The 7782-nt window shown below is 42.9% G+C and overlaps 1 non-coding gene across 1 annotated transcript; it reads left to right on the top strand.

Annotated features, from left to right (window-relative positions):
- The first annotated feature begins 7481 nt into the window (after positions 1-7481).
- Positions 7482-7563, top strand: TRNAI-UAU (transfer RNA isoleucine (anticodon UAU)). The gene has a single exon. It is a non-coding gene; the product is annotated as a tRNA-Ile (tRNA).
- The last annotated feature ends 219 nt before the right edge of the window (positions 7564-7782 follow it).

Here is a 7782-nt window from a genome sequence, read left to right as displayed (position 1 = left end):
GTTCTTCCTCCTCCTCCTCCTCTCCCTCATTGTCCCCCAATGCACGTTGGGATGAGATGAGGCTGGGCTATGTGTAATCGCCCGCTACGGCTTCTTGATCCATCTCATCATACTCTGGCTGCAATGCCTCCTCTTTAATTCTCTGCAGAGAGCGTTGCAAGAGACAGACAAGTAGGATGCTGACACTAATGATGGCGTCATCGCCACTCACCATCTTGGTGGCCTCCTCAAAGTTTGTCAGGATGGTACATATGTCAGACATCCAGGTCCACTCCTGAGGTCTTATGTGTGGAGTCTGACCTGAATATCGACGGCCTTGTTGCAGCTGGTACGCCACAACTGCTCTCTTCTGCTCACAAATCCTTTGCAACATGTGGAGGGTAGAGTTCCAACGTGTGGGGACATCACACACCAGTCGGTGTGCCGGAAGCTGCAAACGCTGCTGCAACACAGCAAGGGTGGCGGAAGCTGTAGCCGACTTGCGAAAATGAGCTGACAGGCGGCGTACTTTCACGAGCAGATCTGGCAACTCGGGGTACGATTTAAGAAACCGCTGAACCACGAGGTTAAGCACATGAGCCAGGCATGGTACATGTGTGATCTCACCTCGCCTCAGAGCCGCCACCAGGTTAGGGCCATTGTCACACACGACCATACCGGGATGTAGGTTCAGCGGTCTCAGCCACAGATCTGCCTGCTCTTTCACAGCTGTCCACAACTCACAAGCAGTGTGAGGTTTATCACCTAAGCTTATGAGTTTCAGCACAGCTTGTTGCCGCTTGGCGGAGGCAGTACTGCAATGCTTCCAGCTTGTAACTGATGTGGTGATATCTGAGATGGAGGCTGAACATGAGGAGGAGGAGGAGGAGGATGCGCAGGAGCTGTACACTGTGGGGGCAACTCTGACTGACATTGGGCCCGCAATCCTCGGTGTCGGGAGTATGTGTTCCGTCACAAGGTCTGACTGGGTCCCGGCTTCCACTATGTTTACCCAGTGTGCCGTCAGAGAGATGTACCGTCCCTGGCCACAAGCACTTGTCCACGTGTCTGTTGTCAGGTGGACTCTCCCAGTAACTGCGTTGTTGAGGGCATGGCAGATGCTTTGGGACACGTGCTTGTGTAGTGCGGGGATGGCACACCGGGCAAAATAGTGTCGGCTGGGGACCGAGTACGGACACCGCCATAAGATTGCGGAAGGATTCCGTCTCCACCAGCCTAAAAGGCAGCATTTCCAATGCAAGCAGTCGTGAAACGTGCGAATTTAGGACTGTGGCCTGTGGGGAGTTAGCTGCGAATTTCCGCTTTCGTTCAAAGGTCTGGGATATGGACAATTGAACGCTGCAGTGGGACGTGGACGTTGATGCTGTTTCTTGAGAAACTGTCATAACAAGTGAAGACTGAGAGGAGGGGGCATCTTTACATGCAGTATGGACAGGTGATTGCCTTGCACACACAACAGGGGGTTCTATTGCACGCACAACAGTGGAAGAAGCAGTGGTGACACCCGCTGACACTGGTCGTGGACCCTGGGTTTCACCCCACAAAGTCGGGTGCTTTGCTGCCATGTGCCTGATCATGATGGTGGTGGTCAGGCTGGTAGTTTTGTCACCCCTGCTGATGCTGGCATGGCAGGTGGAACATATGGGCTTTTTGGGGTTATCAGCAGAGTCTTTAAAAAAATTCCAGACTCTGGAAGGCCTACCGCTTGTACTGGCAACGTCCCTCGTGTTGGTGTTACGGGGAACGGTTGCGTGCCTTCTGTCTGCGGCCACCACACTGCTTCTTCCTGCATGTTGGGGTGCTCTGCCTCCCTCCCGCTGTGTGCTGCTGGCCTCACTCTGCATGTCCTCCTTCCACGTTGGGTCAGTTACTAGATCATCCACCACCTCCTCCTCTTCCACTTGCGCAACACGATCCTCCTCCTCACTTCCTGGCAATTGTGTCTCGTCATCGTCCACCTCTTGTGACAGATTGCCAAAGTCGACTTCCTGTGGCCGTGGCTGTTCAAATATCTGGCATCGCAACATGGGATCTCCTCTTCCACCACTTCAAGCGTATCAGGCGAGGGGCCCAAATATGGAAATGGACCAGTGAACAGCTCTTCAGAGTGTCCAAGTGTGGGATCACTTGCTGTCTGATGACACTCGGCATGGTGGGAGGAAGGAGCATCAGGGTGAGGAGGAGTATGTGGTCGAGACTCACGGCTACTAAGAGTTGACCGTGTTGAAGACAGACCGAAGGTGGTGGTGCCCAGTTAACTGGAAGTATTGTCTGCTATCCATTTAATAACCTGTTCACACTGATCAGTTCTCAATACTGGTGTTGTTCTGTGCTTCCCTAGTAATTCGGTCAAGAAGTGGGAGCGAGAAGATGTGGCAATTGGTTGTGGCACATTTTCACCATGGCCACGGCCCCGTCCTCTGCACGAACCATCACCAGAACATGCACTTCCACTTCCCTTGCCAAGCGCCTTGCCCATTGTAAATGAAGTAAAATAGCTTACACTTGCACTATCAATGGAAAAAGGGTAATAAAGAGTAGATTAGAACCGTGGAAGAGGAAAACCACAGTTATTGTTTACTGGGGTATACCACACTTTTTTAAATAGAGATATTTGCGGCTGAACAGTGAGCGACACACTCAAACTGCTTTTTTTTTCGATACGAAAGGCCCAAAACTGGATAGTATAGCGATTTGACCCATGGAACTGCGAAACCACACTGGGATGTCGGGCCTACACAAGACTATTTTCAACAGATATATTTTTGTGTCACAGCAGTCAGGAGACACTACTGTTTTTCTTTACGGAAAAAACGACCAAAACCTGAATAATAGAGATATTTTACCGTGGAACAGCAAAACCACAGTTATAATTTACTGGTGTATACCAGGCTTTTTAAAATATATATATATTTGCGGCTGAACAGTGAGCGACACACTCAAACTGTTTTTTTTAGATACAAATGGCCCAAAAGTGGATAATACAGAGGTTTGTACTGTGGAACTGCAAAACCGCACTTGTATTTCTTGGGCCTACACCAGACTATTTTCAACAGATATATTTGTGTCTGAAAAATCAGGGAGACGCTATTTTTTTTTTTTACAGCAAAAAATGCAAAAAGCAGGATAATAGAGATTTTTACCGTGGAACAGCAAAAGCACACTTCTGTCTCTCTGCCCTACACCAGACTATTTTCAACAGATATATTTGTGTCTGAAAAATCAGGGAGACACTATTATTATTTTTATACAGCAAAAAATGCCAAAACAGGATAATAGAGATGTTTTACCATGGAACATCAAAACAACAGTAATAGTTTACTGGTATACACCAGGCTTTTTAAAATATATATATATATTTGCGGCTGAACAGTGAGCGACACACTCAAACTGTTTTTTTTAGATACAAATGGCCCAAAAGTGGATAATACAGAGGTTTGTACCGTGGAACTGCAAAACCACACTTGTATTTCTCGGGCCTACACCAGACTATTTTCAACAGATATATTTGTGTCTGAAAAATCAGGGAGACACTATTTTTTATTTTTTTTTACAGCAAAAAATGCAAAAAGCGGGATAATAGAGATTTTTTTACCGTGGAACAGCAAAAGCACACTACTGTCTCTCTGGCCTACACCAGACTATTTTCAACAGATATATTTGTGTCTGAAAAATCAGGGAGACACTATTATTATTTTTATACAGCAAAAAATGCCAAAAACAGGATAATAGAGATGTTTTACCGTGGAACATCAAAACCACAGTAATAATTTACTGTTGTATACCAGGCTTTTTAAAATATATATATATTTGAGTCTGAACAGTGAGGGACACACTCAAACTGTTTTTTTTAGATACAAATGGCCCAAAAGTGGATAATACAGAGGTTTGTACCGTGGAACTGCAAAACCACACTTGTATTTCTCGGGCCTACACCAGACTATTTTCAACAGATATATTTGTGTCTGAAAAATCAGGGAGACACTATTTTTTTTTTTTTTTATAGCAAAAAATACAAAAAGCAGGATAATAGAGATTTTTTACCGTGGAAAAGCAAAAGCACACTTCTGTCTCTCTGGCCTACACCAGACTATTTTCAACAGATATATTTGTGTCTGTAAAAACAGGGAGACACTATTATTATTTTTATACAGCAAAAAATGCCAAAAACAGGATAATAGAGATGTTTTACCGTGGAACATCAAACCACAGTAAAAATTTACTGGTGTATACCAGGCTTTTGAACATATATATATATATTTGCGGCTGAACAGTGAGCGACACACTCAAACTGTTTTTTTTTAGATTTAAATGGCCCATAGAACTGCAAAACCACACTTCTATTTCTCTGGCCTACACCAGACTATTTTCAACAGATATATTTGCATCTGAAAAATCAGAGGCACACTTTTTTTTGGGGGGGGGGGCACCAAAAGGTTAATAAGATGGGTATTTGTACATTGTGAAGGACGAAAAAAAAAAGAGGATTTAGATTAAAAAAAAGGATTTTTCCTGGCCCCCGGGACCTGGAGCTAAGTCCAGCAATATCAGCAACAGGAGCAGCACACAGGACTGTAATGCAGCGTTTGCTGGTATAACCACTGTGTCTCCTATACAGCCTGCCTGCCTGGGCCTGCCTGATATACCTGGGATGGACATTAGTCCTGAGAAGGACTGTTTGTTTGATCTGGCAGCCTTTACAGACCCTACACTAACTATTTTGCAGGATATATCTCTCCCTAAATCAGCAGCGCTGTCCCTACACTGTCTGATCCAGAGCGACTGTGTCCAAGATGGCGGCGCCCGGTTTTAAATACTCTACGTGACGCTGTGCGGCCAGCCAATCACTGTAATGCCCACAAACAACATGGCTGCGGCATTACAGTGACTGGCTGGCAATCCCTGCATGTTCATTGGCTCTGTAAACAGCGCCAAACATGCAGGGCGGAGACACGAGCTCCCGCCCGAGTAACCCGGAAATGCTCGGTGCTCGCCGAACATCCCGAGTAGCGTGATGCTCGGGCGAGTAACAAGCAGTGTCGAGCATGTTCGCTCAACACTAGTTCATATCTAAAGAAGAATATAATGCTGTCTGCAGGGAAAGCTGGGCTAGCGTTAGAAGAGCTAAAGCCAGTAATGAAGTGAGGCTTGCAAGAGAGACCAAAAGCAATAAGAAAGGATTTTGGAAGTAAGTCAAAAGTTAAAGAAAAGCCAAAGATGCTATAGGATTTTTAAAGGATGAAAAGGGTAAAGTGGTCAATAATGATGTTGAGAAGACTGAACTTTTAAATTCCTATTTGGCTTCTGTGTTCTCTAAGAAAGCAAATGTAACATCAAGTTATCTTCACTGTGCTGTAGAAGAAAAGGAACATGTGAACAAGTCATATGTAAGAATACTGCATATGAGTGGTCATGTTGGCTTTAGGCATCAGAATTAATTACATAATTTACCATCTATGTTACATCCATGTCAGTTCAATCAATGATCAACCATTCTCAAAATTTGCCAAAATCAATTTTGGTCAAGAAAAGTCTAAATGCTAGCTCATTTCCCTATTGTATTTTTAGCGTTATCAATACAGGATGAGCAGATTGATTAGCATACATAAACAGAGCCATGCTGCTTCTGCTACTTTCCAGTAAGTCACCCTAGTGCTGAACTCATAGCTACATTGCTCTGTACTGCTGTATAATGTCTTCCTTGCTGCTGCTTCTGATTATCTGTTACGTACAGGCAGGGGTGTAGGAATCCTTCATGTTTGAGTGTCCTGTATATGGGAAATCATAGCAAGTAATCTATACCACCTAATTCAGTGATATCTAAAAATTAGCGGATGAGCCAACAGAGGAAAGATTAGTTAAATATCTGGATACAAGTCATATGTTTTGTAAAATGGTGCCCCAGAGTCAATGTACAAACAAATCCCTGATAACTACATTGCTCATGCATAATAACATATGTATTTTTGTCTAATTAGATATACAATGTTTTCTGCCACTTTTATCATTAGCAAATTTCTAATTTAAATAAATTTGAACATCCGTATGAGGTAGCGTGGCCGAGTCGTCTAAGGTGCTGGAGTTAGGCTCTAGTCTCCCTGGAGGAGTGGGTTCAAATCCTATTGCTGCTGTTAATTATTTGGATCTGATTTTTACGAAAAATTAGGAAACAGTTGATGAAGTAAAGGGAATTGAGAATTTAGGAGGCAGCGGTAATTCTATCCTATACTTTTGAACTACAAAAGGTGGAAAACCTGCGAAAACTGAGATTTTAAGATTGGACTGTGGAAAGGCAGATTTTAATGGACTCAGTAAAAAGGAAGGAAAGGTAGGATGTTCTAAAGGAAAGAAATGTCCAGGAAGGATGGGAGATTTTGCTAAATTAAATTCTCACTGCACAATCAGTAACAATCCCGAAAAGAAGGAACCAGGATGGCTGAATACTGAACTTAAAAGCTTGCTAAAAAGGAACAAAGAAATGAATATCAAATGGAAAGAAGGGTTCATATCTAAAGAAGAATATAATGCTACCTGCAGGGAAAGCTGGGCTAGCGTTAGAAGAGCTAAAGCCAGTAATGAAGTGATGCCTGCAAGAGAGACCAAAAGTAATAAGAAAGGATTTTGGAAGTAAGTCAAAAGTTAGAGAAAAGCTAAAGATGCTATAGGATTTTTAAAGGATGTAAAGGGTAAAGTGTTCAATAATGATATTGAGAAGACTGAACATTTAAATTCCTATTTTGCTTCTGTGTTCTCTAAGAAAGCAAATATAACATGAAACAATCTTCACTGTGCTGTAGAAGAAAAGGAACATGTGAACAAGTCATACGCATGAATACTGCATATGAGTGGTCATGTTGGCTTTAGGCATCAGAATGAATTACATAATTTACCATCTATGTTACATCCATGTCAGTTCAATCAATGATAAACCATTCTCAAAATTTGCCAAAATCAATCTTGGTCAAAAGAAGTCTAACTGCTAGCTCATATCCCTGCTGCCTTTTTAGGGTTATCAATACAGGATGAGCAGAGTGATTAGCAAACATAAACAGAGCCATGCTGCTTCTGCTGCTTTCCAGTAAGTCACCCTAGTGATGGATTCATAGCTACACTGCTCTGTACTGCTGTATAATGTCTTCCTTGCTGCTGCTTCTGATCATCTGTTATGTTCAGGCAGGGGTGTAGGAATCCTTCATGTTTGAGTGTCCTGTATATGGGAGATCATAGCAAGTAATCTATACCATCTAATTCAGTGATATCTAAAAATTAGCGGATGAGCCAACAGAGGAAAGATTAGTAAAACATCTGGATACAAGTCATATGTTTTGTAAAATGGTGCCCCAGAGTCAATGTACAAACAAATCCCTGATAATTACGTTTCCCTGAAAATTAGTCTCTTTGTCTAATTGGATATACAATATTTTTTGCCACTTATGTCATTAGCAAATTTCTGATATAAATAACTTTGAACATTTGTATGAGGTAGCGTGGCCGAGCGGTCTAAGGTGCTGGATTTATGCTCCAGACTCTCTGGAGGTGTGGGTTCAAATCCCACTGCTGTCATTATTAATTTGGATCTAATTTTTAACAAAAATTAGTAAACTGTTGATGTAGCAGAGGGAATTGAGAATGTAGGAGGATGCGGTCATGCTATCCTATAATTTTGAACTACAAAAGGTGGAAAACATGCGAAAACTGAGATTTTAACCCTCCGTCACATACAATAGGCCTGACAGGCACATCTCTTTTACTTTCATTTCTCCTTCCTCACCAGATTGTGAG

Source organism: Phyllobates terribilis, unplaced genomic scaffold, assembly GCF_046119375.1.
Source record: "Phyllobates terribilis strain yellow unplaced genomic scaffold, ASM4611937v1 Scaffold_11__3_contigs__length_659146591, whole genome shotgun sequence".
NCBI classification, from domain to species: domain Eukaryota; kingdom Metazoa; phylum Chordata; class Amphibia; order Anura; family Dendrobatidae; genus Phyllobates; species Phyllobates terribilis.
The sequence above is the reverse complement of the archived record's forward strand: the minus strand, read 5'-3'. Positions and strand labels throughout refer to the sequence as shown.